Raw genomic sequence first — 19,781 nt, 5'->3', positions numbered from 1 at the left:
TACAGAGCGACATACGTTCTGGTAATATTTTATTTTCACTTTCTCGTCAAGTTACATGAGCTTTGGCGCTTAAATGGCTAGAAGATTATGTCAATATGCCTATCAAGGGAAGAACACGGCTAACAGTTCTGAATCTGGTGCCAATCACCCAAAAATGACAGCTGCATTGACCTGTTAAGCGCTGATCTAGAGTCCATGAAGAAAACGGTAACTGAAATGGAAGAAGGCCTTAACGCATGCTCCGTAAAAAATGTATTTAGTTACCACTTGTAGTATACTATGGGTTCAAATGTACTATAAGTGGTATCTAAATATTTTTTTTAAATACAGAGATAGTATATTAAAATCACATTTTAGTTCATATTTAACGCTGTCTCAAAATAGTACAGTTGAGTACACTTAGATGTTCTTAAGATGATCTTAAGAAGTACTAAAGAAGAGTTTTTAGTATATTAAGTACAAAATTAGTGCATGAAAATAGAGCCTACTTTTTTTCACCTGGGAGCCGTCACCACTCCCTCTGCTTCCTCTTCAGTCACTTCCTGTTTGTTGGCTTTTTAAAGTCCCTGTGAACCGGAAGTTTCACTTTTCTCCAGTGTTGTGATGTATTTTTAAGTGAAACGGAATATTGCATAGAGGGCAGGGTTTTACTTTAGTGCTCCTCCTCTCCATCTCTGGATCATAGCAGACTAACGGTTGGAGGGGAACGGTTTACGTGTTTTCAACCCAAGCCGTCAAACCGACGTCATCAGGGAAGAAACGCCATTCCAGATCCGAAGTAACTTTTCAGATTTTGATTAAAGATTACCACGACAATAAAAAAACAACAACTGTGTAATAACTTGCACGGATTAATTGTTCACCACAAGACTGGTAATATGCACTAACAAAGTAGTTTACCTGCCTTACCAAGTGTTATTTTCCCTGTTGATTCTATCTGATTACCTGTGTATGATTTTGCCTGCTTCTCTGTTTACCGATTGCCTGGATTATCCCTTTTACTTTGGTTGCCCTATCGGACTGATGTTTTGGTTTAGACACATTGCCTGCCTTCTCACTATTGCTTCTTGGACTAACCCTTTGTACGTCGACGGATTGAACTGCTCCTTTGGTTTTGACCCTCTGCCTGTTTTTCTGAATCTGTTTATTGCTATTGTCTACAATAAACAACAACACATAAGAGCAGTCACTTTAGCTGTTACGCCACCACGCAGATATAAGCTACTCAACACAAAACTGGGGTTACTTTGTGTTCTCTCTATACTGTTACAAGTACAGATATAAGTAAACAGATTTTTAGATTATCAGATTAATGACAGCACAAATTAAATGGATTAAAAGACTGCGAATTGCAGAGAAAAGTCTCAATATAGGCACAGTAAGTGGTGCGTGAAAATAAACATGAAATGGCCTTTATATAACAAGAAAGCTGTTGAAGAAATAAAACCAGCACATGCAACATTCATTATCAAGAATGATTTGCTTCCCTTTTTCCTTGACATGATCTGTCATTAACGCAACATGAAGCGATTGCATAAACCGGCATAACATTAGTTTTATTCTTGTGCACGCACTAAAACATAGTCAAATTAAATGGTCAAAATATTACCCTAACAAAATCATAAACATAATATACTTAAAAACTCAACTTATTTTGCATTATAATCGAATATATTTAACTAAATTGAAACGGAGCATAAGCTTATACCCACCCACAGCTTGCAGTAGCTACACATTGCAACTGCTGTGTTGCGTCATTTCCCGTCTTATCGAACATTTTTGCCTGCAGTTCTCACACAACCCACATGAGGGCACCAGTACAACATGAAATTAACCGCTGCTGAATTTATAAGAATTCACAATAAAACTAAATAAAATCCAAACTTTGTTACACCGACATAAATATAAACAAAAATATATGTAAATAGCATATTTCATTTCAAGTAAGGTATTTGGTTGCCCTAAATTAACTATACAAGGCAGACTTTATATCAAACAGATATGTTAAAGTTTTCACATTACCTGAAGTTAGCAAAAGGCCCAAAAATCTCACTGGTTACGGTAACCTCTTGGAACAGCACCATTAAGAATTTATATGACACACACATCCTCCGTGAGTGGGCCTGACTGAGTCTGACCGTGAGGCTTTAGCAACACATTTTATTTCGGCGCCTGTGCAAAGTTGTTTTACATCATAAAATGATCAAGTCAAGTTAAGTCACCTTTATTTATATAGCGCTTTTTACAATGTAGATTGTGTCAAAGCAGCTTTATATTGATAACTGGTACATAATTTTGGCTGCACAGCAGCTCTTAAAGAGTAGTGTCAATGCAGGCAGATCAAAGCACTGTTGAATATCAAATGTCAAGTCAAATGTCAAGTGTCCCCAACTAAGCAAGCCAAAGGCAACAGCGGCAAGGAACCCAAACTCCAACTGGTGACATCAGGTGGCAAACAAGTGGCAAATAGGTGTTAAAATGGAGAAAAAAACCTTGGGAGAAACCAGGCTTAGTCAGGGGGGCCAGTTCTCCTCTGGCGAACAGTGCTTTGTTACGACTCAGGTTGCTATCATAAGTCTGATAGGATCGCAACATTCAAAGTATTTATTTCAGTTCCATCCAGTTGAGGATCGTATTCATCACGCCGGTATGGACAATTGTTGAGGAGCTGCGCCACTGGTTGTCGTGTTGATGAGGCCTTCACGGTGGATGATCTAGTTGACTCAATCTCTGCTGATACTTCAGGGCTGCGTTGTGGTCGTGTCAAGGCGCAGGTCCTTGGTCTCACCTGGATACGGCCCGGATCCGGTTGACTACGGTAAACCTCGGGATAAACAAACTAAGTGTGCTAAGTTTGACTAAGTATGCTGATAAACACAAAGTTGCCATGTATACAAATTGTTAGCCGTGAATACAAACTGCTACATTATGAAACATGTAATTCATAATGTAGGAACCCAGATATTTTATGCCCATAGCTGCGCCGGGCACTGTGTGAAATCTAGAAATCTACAGCAATTCATTACAGTGCAAGATGTGACATCGGGGGTCTACAAATGGTCACACCTTTAGAACAGTGGGGGAAGTTTTAATCTTTTGATTGGTCTGGCAGTTTGAATGTCTCACATTTGGGTTTCAGTCACAAGGTCAAGGAAGGGATAAAATAATTGTAACTTTTGCTCTGTCTCTTTGATTCTTGGCTTTTCTTGGGCACTATCTGGCCTTCTCTCTCTCTCTCTCTCTCTCTCTCTCTCTCTTTCACTCTCAGGTAACTTTTTACATACATGCTGGGTATGATTATATGATTTTATCATCTCATACATCTATTTTGTAATTATTTTAAGTGTAACCATAATCAGATATTGTCATTAAACTCTTTCTATTACAAATGATGTGCTAACTAGTTCTGATTTAGTATTAACATTAATGTGCTCCCTATTGCTATACAATATTGTTACACTATACACTCTAAAAAATAAAACATTGGTTCAACAAAAAAAAAAAAAATGTTAACGTTTTCCACTAGAATTTTTAACTTAAGCCAATTGGGAGAATTACATTAATTCAAAGCATTATTTTGAGTTGATCCAACATAATGTTTTAAGTAAGGTGAAGACGTTTTTTTGCCACAATAAAAACACATTTCTAAGTAACATGAACTTAAAAATTGTCAACATGAATGCAACTATTTAAGTTGATCCAACATAATGTTTTAAGTAAGGTGAAGACGCTTTTTGGACACAATAAAACGCATTTCTAAGTAACATGAACTTACCAAGCACCGCTTGTCACCATGATGGCAAATCTCCAAAAACCCACATTAACAGAAACTCTTCTAAATTAGCATAACAAAACACTAATTACTGCTAAATCTCCCTTACCATTAATCTTGTGCAAAAAACATTATATAACACTTAATTTTAGCATTTACTCTCCCTTTCAAGTGCCATGGGCAAAGCATGATGGGAAATATAAATCCCAGCCCAGTTTCCCTTAACTTAAGTTCGTCTAAATTAAAAGAAGTGTTCATACAACTCAAAACAATGAAACACGTTTACACGTCATCAGATTGTATTTTACATTAACAGAACTTAAAATTAAATACATTTTTGATTAACTGAAAATGTTAAACTATGACAAGTCATGATAGTATATCGAATCAATAGGCATAATTTGTGTGTCATCCAAGCTCAATAAAATAACAATTACAAGTAAAAAGTCTAACAGCATTTCAGAACTTGATTTTTTATTTCACAACAATATATATATTTAAGTAATGACTAAAGGTCCCCTGAATTAGTTTTTAGAGTGTAGCAATGCTCTCCCACATATTTTGCTATTGTAACTGCGCTTATTTCCGTCATTGGTATAAGTTGCAGTGAGTGGCAATAGACAAGAAGTACAGTTTTCTGCCATCTTGCTGATAATGTTTCTTAATAAGTCATTCGGCAACCCTACAGCCTGAACCCCTGTAGGTGGACCACCCTTACACCACAGTTCTGTGTAACAGAGATCCACTAGATATATCCACTATAGTGATGTGACATTTGAAGGCTTCGGAGCTTGTGCCTAGCATAAATGGGTGTGCCAGGTGAAGCCTCGTTTCGAGGCTTGTGTTGATAACATCGAAAAAAAGCCTCAATTTCTGATTCACTTTGTGTATTGGAATGTTTGAACCCCCAAAGCTTAATTTATGAGTAGCTTTTCATTCAGACTTATTCAGTTACATTTTTAAATACCCAGTCATACAAGTAATATGAAGAATACAAATAATTTCAGGAAAATTAAATATTTGCCATATGCAATTCATATATGTGTAGCCTACATTTATTCTTCTGTTACATCATATTGATATCCATACTGGCATTAAATGCCACAGTTTAATGGCTAAATTAATTTATTATGGAGATAAATTCAACAGGCTTTTATTTGAGCATGTAACATGAAACTGTGTGGTGGCTGCTTCGTCCGACGAAGCTTCTTTCACAGGGTTTTGGCTGCTTTGTTTTTCACTAAACACCAGATGGCGCTGTTTTCGACACTCTCAGAGCTTTGAATCTTTTCTCCAAACAATGAGAGGAAAGCCTCAGTGCCTCATGAGGCTTCATTTGCCCATCCCTACCACTAGAGGCAGGTTGCAGAGAACCCAAGTGCAGTTTATTTAACAAACTTAACCATACATAAAATAAAGACTTGGCTTGGCAAAACAAAAACATGAAAATGAACATGAACATGAACAAACCTTACCCACTGTGGCACAGGGACAATGCATGACAAAAAAACAAGGCAAACATGAGGACTTAAAAGCACATAGACTAATGACTAACAATCAACCATTAAACCAATGACAACAAAACACATGCCCTGCGTTCCATTCGGAAGGGCTCATCCCTATGCCCTAATCCCTTCAAAGGGTTTACCCTCCGGAGTGAGAGGTTTGAAGGGATAAAGGGTGTAGGGGTCAAAAAAACTCTTGAAATCTTGAAAGATTGTGCAAGCTGCGCCCTTTATTTAATGTTAGTTTATTTATTTATTTTAGGTTTATCGCACCATGTATATTGTATCTATGTATTTTAAACATTTGAATGGACTGATAAAGGGAGTCGTAAAGTATTTTTAAGTACAATGTCGTTTTGACCATAATAATGTACCAAATCTAATCGTATAAATATTACAGTAGTATAGAAAAATACTATACATATATTTATAGTTAAAATCGAACTCCTAACCTCCTGTACCCATTCTGTGACATCAAACAACTTCCCTGTGCAAAGGATCATGGGGTGTCCATCAGTTCTTCCCTTCAAAATCCTTCATTCCGAAGGGCCCTTCGAAGTGGCCCGTTTTGAACACTTTGGTTTGGAACGACTCTTCAATATGGTGGCCATGATTATTTTCACTCCGAATTTCCATTTGGAGGGTGATATATCCCGTTTGGAATGCACCATGAACAGAGGAGCACATGGCAGGATCACATGAGGACAAGGGAATCACATGACATGGGAGCACATGGCAAAACATAAACAGAGCAAAGAGACATGAACAAAATAAGACATGAAACATGAACAAAACCAAAACTAGACGTGACATACTGTTTCATATGTGAACACCTGAATCCCTTCATGAAGAGCCCTTCCACAAGTCTGTTAGCAAGAGGTACATGAGATGGTCTCTTCAAGGAAGTAATTTTATCATTTATGGTCATGTGACCTGAATGGTGAATCCTTGCGATTTACCTTAAAGCTAGATATGGATTTGGCGGGAGAGTTTGAGTTAACGTATTATCAGAATAATTCAAGTTGTTTTGTTTTTTGTGATATACATATATACGTCATGCATTTCATAAATACATTTCATAGTTAAGAAATGTTTTTAATATTATATACGGTAGGTAAATGTGACTGTACCTGCAGGGTTAAAAGAATAGATGACACACACATATAAAACATGTATTAAAAACTTGATTATAAAATTTATATTTATTTGCAAGATATTAACAGCTAAAACAAGTTATTCCTGTTGTCACCATAGATATATATACGTAGATGCCACATTCAACCTCTCCAGACACGTTGGTGCGTCTGCCATCTTGGAACGTTCAATGTGTCGTCACTTTAATATTAATGTTAATACGTTGTACACAAACCAAGACATTCTCACCTGTGAAAGGTTATCCCATTTCAGGAACTGAAATCTCAATAGTTTCACAACCAGATGATGCGCAATGTTGTGGCATCATTGATTCTTACTGTGAGTGACGACACACTGACCGTTCCAAGATGGCGGGTGTGGCAACGCGTCTGAGTGGTCGAATGTGGAATCTACGTATACATATCTATGTCATAATGGTTTCATTATGACACACAAGTGTCAAACTTAAAGGTGCGTTCACGCGGCCTCATAATTCCTGTAGTTACGAAATTCTAGCTTGTAAAAAGTGTACACGTCCTCGTAGAGCTCGTAATTACAGCTTGTAAGCTGGGAGTTTTCTGAAAGCTCCCAGATGTACCACGTGGCCACTGTACCACCTGACCGTTGTAGATTCATAGACGTTGATAGTGGTGCCATGGAAATGCATAATTCCCAGTCCAAGGACATGAACAGCTCCGAATATAATGTCACGTGTTGTCATCTCAAGATTCTGTTAAATACGAGGTGGCGTGAACGCAGCATAAGTCCCCACTTCAAGGGCTCTGCTCTTCAGAGTGAGTAGGGCATAGTAATGCTCACTTCCGATTGGATTTTGGCTAAAAACATTCATCAACTCATACATCAGTTGTGGTAAACGGCTCAAGCATGCTAAACAAGGTTCAGTCTCATGTTACACAGAACGTTCAAGCTTCAGTAAGAACCAATGAGGTTCATTCTCATGCTTCAAGCAAGTACTTTGACCTTCTGTTTATGTTCGCTGATCAATGTTTATATGTGAATAAAAGCCTAAATTCACTCTGCTCATCATATAAAGAGATCGAGTCTCTTCAGGAAATTTTGGACTAAACCGCTCTATTCATATGGATTAGTTGTATGATCTCTTTATGAACTTTTTGAAGTGACAAAATGGTAGTTGCTTGCATTGTCAATGGAGGGACAGAACTCAGATTTCATTTTAAAGAAGACAAGCAGAAGTAGTCCCACCCCTATACGAATAATGAAATGTCCTTATTTACACCCAAATATCTTGAGAATGCTAGGAAGTTTTGATGGTCAGTCTGTTCCATATCATGTCAAACGTCTCTCCTTGAACCGTTGGTGTGAACCTGAGCCCATTTAAGGTCCATGAGAAGACCACATACATGACTCCTTTATGTCAAAGTGTTTGCACCAACTGCTGTCCCCTATCAACTGAAAATCTTAATTTTCAAATGTCCAAGTATGCCACTAAGTCTTCGTAGTGAAGAGAATGTAATCTTGCTCGAGTTTTTTAATGGCAAGCCTGTGTTTGCGACTTCAAGAGAGCAAAGAGAGTAATTCTGTTGTACTTCATTTACATAGTTTTTTTTTTTTTTTTTCTCTTTGCTTTGTTCTCTCCATTTCAAGGTTTTAACATCACATTTACCACTTCATCTCCTGATTCCTGCTGCTTCTCTATCTCTTGGACTGCTAGAGGACATAACATGATTGATTTTGGATGTCAGAGAAAATTCACTGTTGACTGATAGTAGATACCAGATTAAACTGATATCTTGTGATGGGAGGTGTAGTAAAGCAGCTGGATTCCCTAAGAATAGGAATTCTGCTTAATTGGTCAAACCACCTAAAGATGCATGTTGCTGTTTGATTTTGATCAAGTAATAAAACATTCATTCTCTTCTAGATCTGAACTTTACTCTGATGTCCAGCATCCTCAAAGTTTCAAGACAAAATGAGAAATGAGATAAAGGTCTGTGAGGCACAATATGCTTCCTGTTCTTTTTGGGGGGTGCAATTTATATCTCTGGTTTGCATCAGAATTCAGTCAGTCATTCAGTCAGTAAAGGCACACCAGTCAAAAATAAGGTAAGCTCCCTTTCTTTTTTAAATAATTATCATCAAGATAAAATGAATGAAAAATATTTCTGATTCTAAGCATAGTGATAATATTTCGATCTAAAAACAAATGTCTGTGTATATGAAATTTATATGAATATATGATGAATAAGAAAATACAAAATATACATAAAAAGAGTTATTGCCTTCAAACATTTAATGTTCTTCTGTTAATATCATTTAGTATACTGATACAGTTTATTAAAGTTAATTTCCATTATTTATATCATATTTGATTGTATATTGATTATTTACTCTATTGATAATTTACTCGCATGCATATTTCTAGAGAACTGAAACAGGTTGTGTATTAACCACAAAAAACCTTCACACTTGCCCTCCTAAGCGAGGCCCATATCTATCTTTATCTTATTCTTTTTTTTTTTTTTCCTGTTTGTCCAGTATTGCTTGTGACCTAGTAAGCACAGGCAAATGCTAATCTTAGAATGCTGTCAGACTTGTACATACTTCCCTTCTGTCTCGACTCTTTGACTTATGAAATCTCATCGGTATTCTCATTGTATTTGCTTCAAGTAATCATTGATTAAATTTGTTATTCCTTTATCAACAAATATCAGTGTCCAACATGATCAATAAATTATCAATTTTTGTTTCCAATTTTAATCACCTGAAAACTCTCAGGTAGATATATATGAACACTATAATTAAAGCCTATCCAGTGCCCTAGATAAGATTGTTGTATGTGCAAAGTAATCAGTAATTTTTTTTTTTTTTGGATCAATTTCTGTGTTTTTGCCTCTTCAGTTTATAGAGTCCAGTCCAGTATGGGTGCACGGGCACGAGTTCTTCTCTGCTGGCTTCAGGGTATGATTTTAAAGCATTATTTCCATTCATTATATGAATTAATTATTTTTATTTTTTGTAAGATTATTTAAAATATATATATTTCTATTAAAAAAATTAAGTGTACATTTTTCACTGATTGTGTTATTATTATTATTTTGCAGTTATTGGTGTTGTCGTGTTTGGAGATGTTTGGAAGGTGAAGGTAGAGTCTGAAATGGAGGCTCATGCACAGTCAAGTACCACGGGAGTGTCCGGGGTGAAATGCAAGCCACACAGTCTATCTTTGTGAAAGGTATAACAATAAAACTCTTCTGTGTATATATTGTTATAAGTGATAATTTTAAGTAATTAAGAGATTTTTTTTTTTTTTTTTTTTTTTTTACCAGAACAAGCAAATCTCAACCACATCCTCATACCAGCCATCTCTGGTCTTGGAGCTGCTCTTTTGGTTGGATTACTGTGTTTCTTCGTTGTCAAGAGATACAAGTGAGTTTGCATCTGATTTTAAAATAAATATCAATTGGTAATATTAAGGAATGCATTCCTGAAAATATCTGATATTTGAGTATATAAGTCTTTATATTGAGTATATTTAAAATTTGAGTAATTTTGTAATTTTATGTATAATAGGTTTCTTTTAAAACTCAAAAAAATAAGGGATCAAACAAATTAAAAGTTCAAGTTCTATTGAAAAGTAGTATTTTAACAAAAATTCTCATATTAAGTGACATCAGAAGCAGCTTTTTATTTTTTATTTTAAGCACTGAATAGTCCAAGATGAACTGAAACATTTGTTTGTTTGTTTTTTCCTTTTGTGCACACTCACTATTTTTGTTAGTGTTCTTTGGTATTCTGTTGTCACTTTATTACTAATTTTCAGTGGATCTTGAACTTTGAATTAGTTTGGTGTGTGGTTTCTTTCTTTCTTTCTTTCTTTCTTTCTTTCTTTTTTTTTTTTTTTTTTTTTTGATGTTTTGTAAACTGAAACTATGCACCCAAAAATATACTTCACGTACACATTGGTGCAGGACTTTTTCTTATTCTGTTAAAACACTGTACTTATACAGTGAGCATTTGAAAATGCATTATGACAATGTTACTCAACTCCAGTCTTTGGGACTTTCCAGCCAGAATGAATTAGATGTCTCCCTATTTAACACACTAAGAAGCTGATAAGTTAAATCAAGTGTTTTAATTAGTGAGACATTTAAAGCATTCTGGTAGGTTGGTCTCAAGGACTGGAGTTGAGAAACACTGCATAACAACATTCTGGTATCTTTCAGTTATATTTTATTTTAAATCTCTCAAATCTTTCCCAGGAAGCGCATTGCAGATCTCCAATCCAGAAACGACAATGGGTGAGTAAACAGCAATTCTACCTGGGAACATTATAGTACTGATTTTAAAATTTGTGTCTTTGAGTCCATGTCTGTGAACTTTGAGTTAGTGTACTCTAAAAAGCTGATAAAACAAACATTGTTATATATGTTTATGAACAACTGAAAAAAGCACAAATGTCAGGGCATGTGGAGTTGCGGTCAAGACTCCAGTTCCTGCAAAGGGGCAGAGTCCCAGTGCTGCTGCCTCGTTCCAATCCTTCTCAGAGGGTTGCTTCGGGCAGCGGCGCTGGTGATCTGAGGATCACAGTGAGCGCGCTTTCTTCGGGGAACCAACCCCCTAGGAACCCTCTCTCCTCCTGCACTCCGCAGCCAGTATACCTCCCCCAGTCTCTCGTGAAGCCAATATGGAAGTGACTTAAACTGCGATTCATCGACTGGCCGCTAGGGACAGGCTCCAAAAGAGAGCAGAATCTCATTGAGTCCCATGTTAAATTGGCCAAGTTTATAGCAGAAAAAAAACATGTTTACAAGTTGGTTCAAATTGTGGTTTTGGTCTATACTGCTAATTTTGCCCTTCATGACAACTCTGAGGGGGGTGAATTTTTTATAACTCATCCGTTTAAATTATATTAAGCCTTAAAGTTCTGCATAATTAAGGGCGTGGTCACTTGAGTGACAGGTAGATTGACGCTGCTGTCTGTGAGCTGTCATGTTACCTCAGCAGCTAATTCCAGACACTGAATTTGGCATCTCAGCCGTATTTGTGCTTTTTTCTTGATTATTTTATACAATTATAAAAGATGGCTTGCTGCATAATATTCGAGACTGATGTGTGTCTGTGTAGATGTGCATGCATGGGGAAGATAAACAATACACGTTGTTGGATCGTGGCATTGGCTGAAAGTTTTGGTTGTGAGATTTACTAAAATGACAATGGCGGGAGGATATCAAAATCCGACAGCACTGCTTGGATATTATAACTAAAACTGCTGCACTATTTTGAAAAAATATACTTTGGACACGGGCTCATTTGTTTGTTAGAGACGATCGTATACAGTTTTACAACATAAACACTGCTCAGATTGCATCCTTTCTTGAAGAAAGATGACAGAGAGCAGATCATTCAGAAGAAATGTGAAATGTTTTTTTGTTTTGCAATGGACACTCATATTTTACCCAAGTGCCACAGATTGGATTCATCTCGCGATCTCTATTTATTATAAAGGTATGAAGTCCCATTTGATTTTCCATGTTGTTATTTGCACACCCAACACTACTGGTGTTGGAGCATCTATATCTTAAAAAAACACCGTAGATTGACAGTAAACCTTTAGAACTTTCTAATGATAAAACTTATCTTCATTAATATTTTAGATCGTATCTAAGATAGATAAATAGCTTCTTTGCCTGCTAACATGGTCACGTCAAGCTAGGCGGGCGTGGTTTCAGCAACCAGTCACATCAGCTCAAACCACGTCCCGCCTCTTTGCCCATTTTCAGTTATCTGGGAGTGATGTGCGGTGACGCGCAGCTAAGATGGCAGCAGTCTCATTTTCGCTTCAAAAATGCTGTTCAGAACTCTATGAGTGACGTCACGGACGCTACGTCCATATTTTTTTACAGTCTATGTCCACGACAAAGGCCATTCCTGCGTTTTGTGTTTGAAGGTCGAGCATATCAGTACAGAGTCCTACCCTTCGGGCTGGCCCTGTCTCCCTGCATCTTCACGAAAGTCGTGGAGGGAGCCCTTGTTCCCATGAGAGAACAGGGTGTTCGCATCCTCAACTATCTCGACGACTGGCTCATCCTAGCTCAGCCCGTGGTCGGACCCCTTGTTTCTTCGGGCTGGAGTGCCCCTAGAGCAGGTGTCCCGGCATGCTGTGGTCTTCATGGATGCCTCTGCCACCGGCTGGGGTGCCACGTACAACGGGCATGCAGTGCCGGGGGTGTGGACAGGCCCCAACTGCATTGGCACATCAACTGCCTCGAGTTGCTAGCGGTATGCCTTGCCCTGAGCCGCCTCAAAGGGCTGCTACGGGGAAAGCATGTACTGGTCCGTACGGACAACACTGCGACCGTTGCATACATCAACCGTCAAGGTGGTCTGCGCTCCCGTCGCATGTCACAACTCGCCCGCCATCTTCTCCTCTGGAGTCAGAAGCAACTGAGATCGCTTCACGCCATTCATGTCCCCGGTGTGCTCAACCGTGTGGCCGATGAGCTCTCACGAGCAGTGCTGCCAGGAGAGTGGTGAATCCACCCCCAGGTGGTCCAGCTGATCTGGAGAGAGTTCGGAGAGGCTCAGGTAGACCTGTTTGCCTCACCAGAAACCTCCCACTGCCAGTTGTTTTACTCCCTGTCCGAGGGAACACTCGGGACAGATGCACTGGCACACAGCTGGCCCCAGGGCCTTCACAAATATGGTTTCCCCCAGTGAGCCTACTTGCACAGACATTGTACAAAGTCAGGGAGGACGAGGAGCAGGTCCTGCTAGTTGTGCCCTATTGCCGCAACCGGACCTGGTTCCCGGAACTCTCTCTCCTCACAACAGCCCCTCCCTGGCCCATTCCTCTGAGGAAGGACCTTCTTTCTCAGAGATGGGGCACACTTTGGCACCCGTGTCCAGACCTCTGGAAACTCCATGTCTCGTCGTGGAGGTTCTAGGTGACTTACCCCCCGAGGTACTTAACACCATCACTTCGGCACGTGCACCGTCTACGAGACATGCTTATGCCTTGAAGTGGAACCTGTTCATTGAGTGGTGCTCTTCTAGCCGAGAAGACCCCTGAAGATGCTCAATCGGAGTTGTGCTTTCCTTCTTGCAGCAAGGGTTGAAGCGTAGGCTGTCCCCCTCCACCCTCAAAGTCCATGCTGCTGCTATTTCTGCATACCATGACCACATAGATGGCAAATCCGTTGGTAAGCACGACCTGGTCGTCAGGTTTCTTAGGGGTGCGAGACAGTTAAATCCTCCTCGACCCCCCTCCATACCCTCTTGGGACCTTGCTCTGGTGCTAAGAGCACTTCAGAATGCTCCCTTTGAGCATTTGCAGTCAGCAGACTTAAAGATTCTGTCTATGAAGAATTTGCTGCTGGTTGCATTGGCCTTCATCAAGAGGGTAGGGGACCTGCAGGCATTTTCAGTTGACGAATCGTACCTTGAGTTCGGGCTGGGTGACAGCCACTTGGTACTGAGACCCCGGCCTGGCTATGTGCCCAAGGTTCCTACCACTCCCTTCAGGGACCAGGTAGTGAGCCTGCAAGCGCTGCCCCCGGAGGAGGCAGACCCAGCCCTGGCTTTGCTCTGTCCAGTCTGCGCTTTGCGACTGTACATAGACAGAACCCAAAGCTTCAGGACCTCAGACCAGCTCTTTGTCTGTTACGGAGGCCAGCAGAAGGGAAAGGTTGTCTCCCCACTGGATAGTGGCCCACTGGATAGTGGCATGCACACTCCACGAGAGGTGTCGCATCCTCCTGGGCGCTGGCTTGTGGCGCCTCGCTGACAGACATTTGTAGAGCTGCGGGCTGGGCGACACCTAACACGTTCGCTTGATTTTATAGCCTTCATATTGAGCCGGTCTCCTCCCGTGTTCTCACCTCAGGTCAGAAGCACAGAGAGGCCCCGGCTTAGTGCCGGCTTGCTGCGCTTACATGTTGAGTCCTCCAATCTTCCTTTGGCAGCCGACGTGGCGGAGCGTCTGGCGCCAGGCCTATACTCCATTGCATCCTTGAGAACCGGGTTTAGGCTGGGTACCATATGTGTGACCCTACAGGGATCCCATATGTCTAGTTCCACGGTTGCGCCTAGACGAAGCCCGTGTCTTTCCCTCTGGGAGAACCCACCCCTCGTCGGGTTGGAGTCATCCCAGTTCCTCCATATGCAGTACAGCCCCACGAGGTTAGTCCATATGTATTCTCCACATAATTCCTTCGGGGAAGGATGTGGCTTCCGCAGCATTCCTTTCCCAGCGGAAGGGTACGCTTTCCCAGTGTTATCCAATAGTCTCACTGAGTGGGTTTTGGGGAACAGCAGTGATCAACACTCTGTGTCAGCCCTGTCCCACCGCCCTCTGGCAAGGGGGTTCAGCTGGCTTACAACAGAGCGCTGGAAGGGGGCAGCTCCTGTGGCGCTTTGGTAGGGATTCCTATTTGTCGGTCTGTCCCTGAAGGAGGGAACGGAGACGTACGTCCTGTCGCCACAGTCGTTGTACCCCGCTGATGCTGCCACCTGCTTGTTTCGGCTCCTCAGCGAAAACCTGAAGATGCAACACACCTGCTGCTCATTATATACCCGCGCTGCGAGGCGAGCAGCTGATGCATATGATTGCATGCCAATGTGCATTGGCTCGTTTAGTTACACTCGAAGTAGATTGGCCTCTCTGGCGAGATTCCTATTCGTCGGTCTGTCCGACGTACGTCTCCGTTCCCTCCTTCAGGGAACGAGGGTTACCTTTGTAACTGAGACGTTTCCTGAGAACAGGGAATGAGACATTGCATTCCTTGCCGTGCTTCGGGGCTGCCTACTGAACAGTCCCTTCAGACGAGATACTGACTGCTTCACTGGCGGCTTCTTTATACTTCCGGGCCGCGTCTTGATGACGTCATAGGCTGTCACTGACCAATAGGATTGGAGAGATTTGATACATTGCTTTCAGACACCGGTTCACGAGCGTCGTTCCCCATATGCGGTAAACGCAGTGTCTCGTTCCCTGTTCTCAGGTAACCATGGTTAAATATGTAACCTGAGATGTTTTTATACTGAACAAACTGTATATTCTATCCCCCTACACTACGCCCTGAAACCTACCCATCACAGTAAACTGTCTGCATTTTTTTTTATTTAAAAAAAAGTTTACGTTGTAATAGCAGCAAAAGTTCTTGACAGATTCCTAAAATAGTTGTGTGTTTTTTTTATAATGGTGGTCTAATAAATTTGTTGAGCTCTCTCTCTCTCTCTCTCTCTCTCTCTCTCTCTCTCTCTCAATTTCAATTTTCAATTTCAAATTAGCTTTATTAGCATGACTGTGAATCACAGTGTTGCCAAAGCATTAACATATTATACATAAATAATAAAATAAACAAGCAAACAAAACATATATTTATACATCATGTTACATGCACCAATGCAAACAAATCCATCTTAGTAAATTAATAAATTAAGCAGGTCTCTAGAGAGTTATCCATCTCTAATTTTGTGAATGGCTAACACATATTTTGCAGCTAGTGTAGCTGTGTTATCATCTTCACCAAGTATGAAGGGCATTTTCTCAGTATCACTCAGTTCAATGAATGATGGAATTAGTGTTCCAAGTATGGAGAGAAATGTTTCTCTTGCATTGCGATATTTAGGACAGATGAGTAGGAAGTGCTTCTCATCCTCTATTTGCTGTAGATCACAGTGTCTACAGATCCGCTGTTCTCTCGCTGTCCATGTTTGTCTATGTCTTCCTCTCTCTATTTCTAGATCATGGTCACTTAATCTGTATTTGGAGAGGATTTGTCTTTCTTTAAATTGTTTGATTAATAAATAATTTGCCAATTTAGTGGTTCTATTTAGGGTCGAGTAACATTGTAGTTTATTTTGGATCTCAAAATGTGCTTTTAGTGATTCATCATGAGTATCTTTTAGATTTTTGTCAATTTCTTTAATAATAGTTTTGGGGTTGTAGCTGTGGTCCACTGGGAATTGAGTTTCATGGACAAGTTGAAGAGCGAGTGTGTTAAGAGGATGAGATTCTGCTGAGGTTTCATTGGTGAGGAGGGCTTTATATTGGACTGAATCAGGATCAGACTGATGGAGGTGATGCCAGAACTGAACACATCTCTTCTGGATCTCAATGTTCAGTGGGTACAAACCTAATTCAGCCCTACAGGCGTCGTTGGATGTGCTTCTGTGAACCCCTAAAATGTTTTTGCTAATTTCCAATTGTAGTTTTTCTACTGAAGTTTTATCCCAATTTCTAAAATTTTGTACTGGTCCCCAAATTTCACATCCATATAAAAGAATTGGTTTTATTATTGAATTATATAATTTTATCCAAGTTTTAATGGGTAATTTTAAGTGACCGCATCGTGACTTTATAGCATAAAAAGCCCTCCGAGCCTTTTCGCTCAGTGTTTTGACAGCCAGACCAAAGCTTCCTGAAGCGCTGATGTCGATGCCCAGATAACTGTAGCTGGTGCTATGCTGTAGGACCTGGCCTTTATAAGTGAACTGGTGTTTGTTTGCCTGAGATCTGGCCTTTTTCTGGAACACCATTACTCTGGTTTTGTCCAGATTGACTGTCAGGGCCCACTCATGACAGTACTGTTCCAGAAGGGACAGGCTTTGCTGGAGACCCTCAGGTGTGCGGGACAGCAGGACCAGATCATCTGCGTACAGCAGACATCTGACCTCTGTGTGGTGTAGAGTGAGGCCGGGGACGGTAGAACGTTCTAGCATTGATGCCAGATCATTTATGTAGATGTTGAATAGAGTCGGACTCAGACTGCATCCCTGCCTCACTCCACGTCCCTGCTGGAAAAACGCTGTTCTGTGGTTATTGATTTTCACCGCACATTTACTGTTGGTGTACAGGGATTGTATAGTGTCAAAAGTTTTCCCACCAATGCCAATTTGTAGGAGTTTGTACAGTAAACCGTCATGCCAAATTGAGTCGAATGCTTTTTTAAAATCTACAAAACATGCAAATATTTTTCTTTGTTTGTCCTTGATGTTTTTGTTAATTAGTGTGTGAAGAGAATAAATGTGGTCAGATGTGCGTTGTTTTGGTAAAAATCCAATTTGTGCTTTATTTAAAATGTTGTGTGTGGAGATGTGTGTGACAATCCGGATGTTTATGATGCTGCCGAACAGTTTTCCTAACGCACTGCCCACACAGATGCCACGATAATTACTGGGGTCAAATCGATCACCTTTTTTAAATATGGGGGTGATAAGTCCCTCAGACCAGATCTCAGGGAAGTTACCGGACCATAAAACCAGATTAAATAATTTAGCTAGAGCTTTATTCATGCTGGGACTGTTGAGTTTAAGCATTTCATTGCTAATGTCATCTTGGCCACATGCTTTCTTTAATTTAAGTCTTTTAATATGCTCTGTTATTTCAGATATTGTTATAAATTTGTCTAATGGATTTTGATCATTTTTAATTGTTTTCTCCAAGTCTACTAGTGTTTTCTTTATTTTACACTGAGGCTGGTTAAGGTCAATATGTTCAATTTTTTGATAAAGATTTTCGAAATAAGTTTTCCAAATTGTGCCACTCTGTAATGATATTTCTGATTTGGGTTTTTCAAGTTTTTTATATAGATTCCAGAAAGAATTTTGATCAACTGATTCATCAATCTCTCTCTCTCTCTCTCTCTCTCTATATATATATATATATAAAACAAATCAAGTCAGAATATATAGTTATGAATATATAAATTTGAATATAAAAGTCTGACTATATAAATGTAAACTCTGTATTTGTATATTTACATTTATATGTTCAGACTTCTAAACTACACTATATAAAAAAGGAAACTTAACTTCTAACTTAACTTTTTCAGATATCTTTTTATTTACTTAGAATTTTAAGTACTTGACAAATGTAGTTATTTGAACTTCTAAAGTTTAGTTGGAATAACTTTATGAAAGTAAAGTGAACTTATTTATTTAGTATTTAGTTTTCAATACCACATATTGAGATTTATATTTATATATTCAGAGTTATAGCTATATATTTAGGATTTATAAATATATATTCTGACTTATAACTATATATTTAGGAAAAGAAAGTGATAAGTGAAAGTGAACTCGCTTTCCCGTTCCTTCAAAAAAGCATGCATGACGTAAAAAAGTAGTAGTGCAGAGGTTAAAAAGGTGAAAAATTCCATTACAAAAATAGAAGAAGTAGAATTATTATATTGGTGATTATTCCTGTAACTGCTAGGGAAAAACTCATGATGGAGACTGCGTCATGTAAGGATGCTACCTTTTTTTTATAATTTTTTGCGCAACCGTCCATTTCAGGTTGCAAACACTTGTAGTACAGATGCAGTACAAATGAGAAATGTAGTTGTGAACTATTGTGCACTTAAATTTGCTCTTGTTACACCTATAGTACACTTAAACCTATTCTTTTACATACTAAAAAGTAGACAAATTTAGACCCAAGCCATATTGAATTAGTACACTTACAAGTTTACTACTAGTACAATGATATTAGTATACTTACTAAATAAAGTATACTTAAAACATACTTGATCATTATTTAAGTATACTTAATAAAATTAACTTGAAATATACTTCTTTTTCATAAGGGAAATGTTAAACCCCAGACAACAATCCAGTGATCTACTCAACTTTTTTCAAATGTTGCCACTTTGATTTTGAAGTGAATATATGCCTATATCATTTATGTGATTTGGACTCATGTAATTCGTTTGAATGTGACAAGACAAGAAACATTAACAGAGCTGTTTTCGGCATAATATGCATATGGTTTGAGTGAATGTGTGCATATTTTAAAATAAAACATTATTTACAAACAATTTAAATGCATTACAATAAATTCTAGTTCTTTTACTATTTTATTCTCTGAAATCCCCTTAAATTATGGGCCACAGTCAATTCATGATTATTTCGTCAAATTTTGCAAGGCCCCCTAAAGCGCAAGGCCCTGTGCAGATCCCCCATCAATGCAGAAGAAGAGCCTGTTTCATTCTTACCTTTATAGTCCAAAATGTCCGTTCAGTAGACTATTAACTCGATAGTACAGTCGGCAATACAAGGATGCGCAATGCTAGAGCTTTTATGTAAACAGGTCACATGCTGCATTCATCCAATCAATGACACTGACACCGCAAATATGCAAATAAGAACATTAACTCAGGGTTTAGGTATGTACAGTGTGAAATGTCAGCTAACGAATACCCAGGATTAATTGTTAACCCCACTGGCCTGTTGCACAAAGCTGGTTTCAGTTGCTACCCAGGTAAGTTTGAGATTAGTTTGAGAAAACTCTGGTTTCTCTGGCACATGAAAGTGGATTGGTTTTTAGCAGTGTTCATCGCCATGGTAACTTAAGGTTATGATACACGTGGCAACTTTCTGAGCAATGT

Source organism: Megalobrama amblycephala, linkage group LG16 (genome assembly GCF_018812025.1).
Source record: "Megalobrama amblycephala isolate DHTTF-2021 linkage group LG16, ASM1881202v1, whole genome shotgun sequence".
Taxonomy (NCBI): domain Eukaryota; kingdom Metazoa; phylum Chordata; class Actinopteri; order Cypriniformes; family Xenocyprididae; genus Megalobrama; species Megalobrama amblycephala.
The sequence above is the reverse complement of the archived record's forward strand: the minus strand, read 5'-3'. Positions refer to the sequence as shown.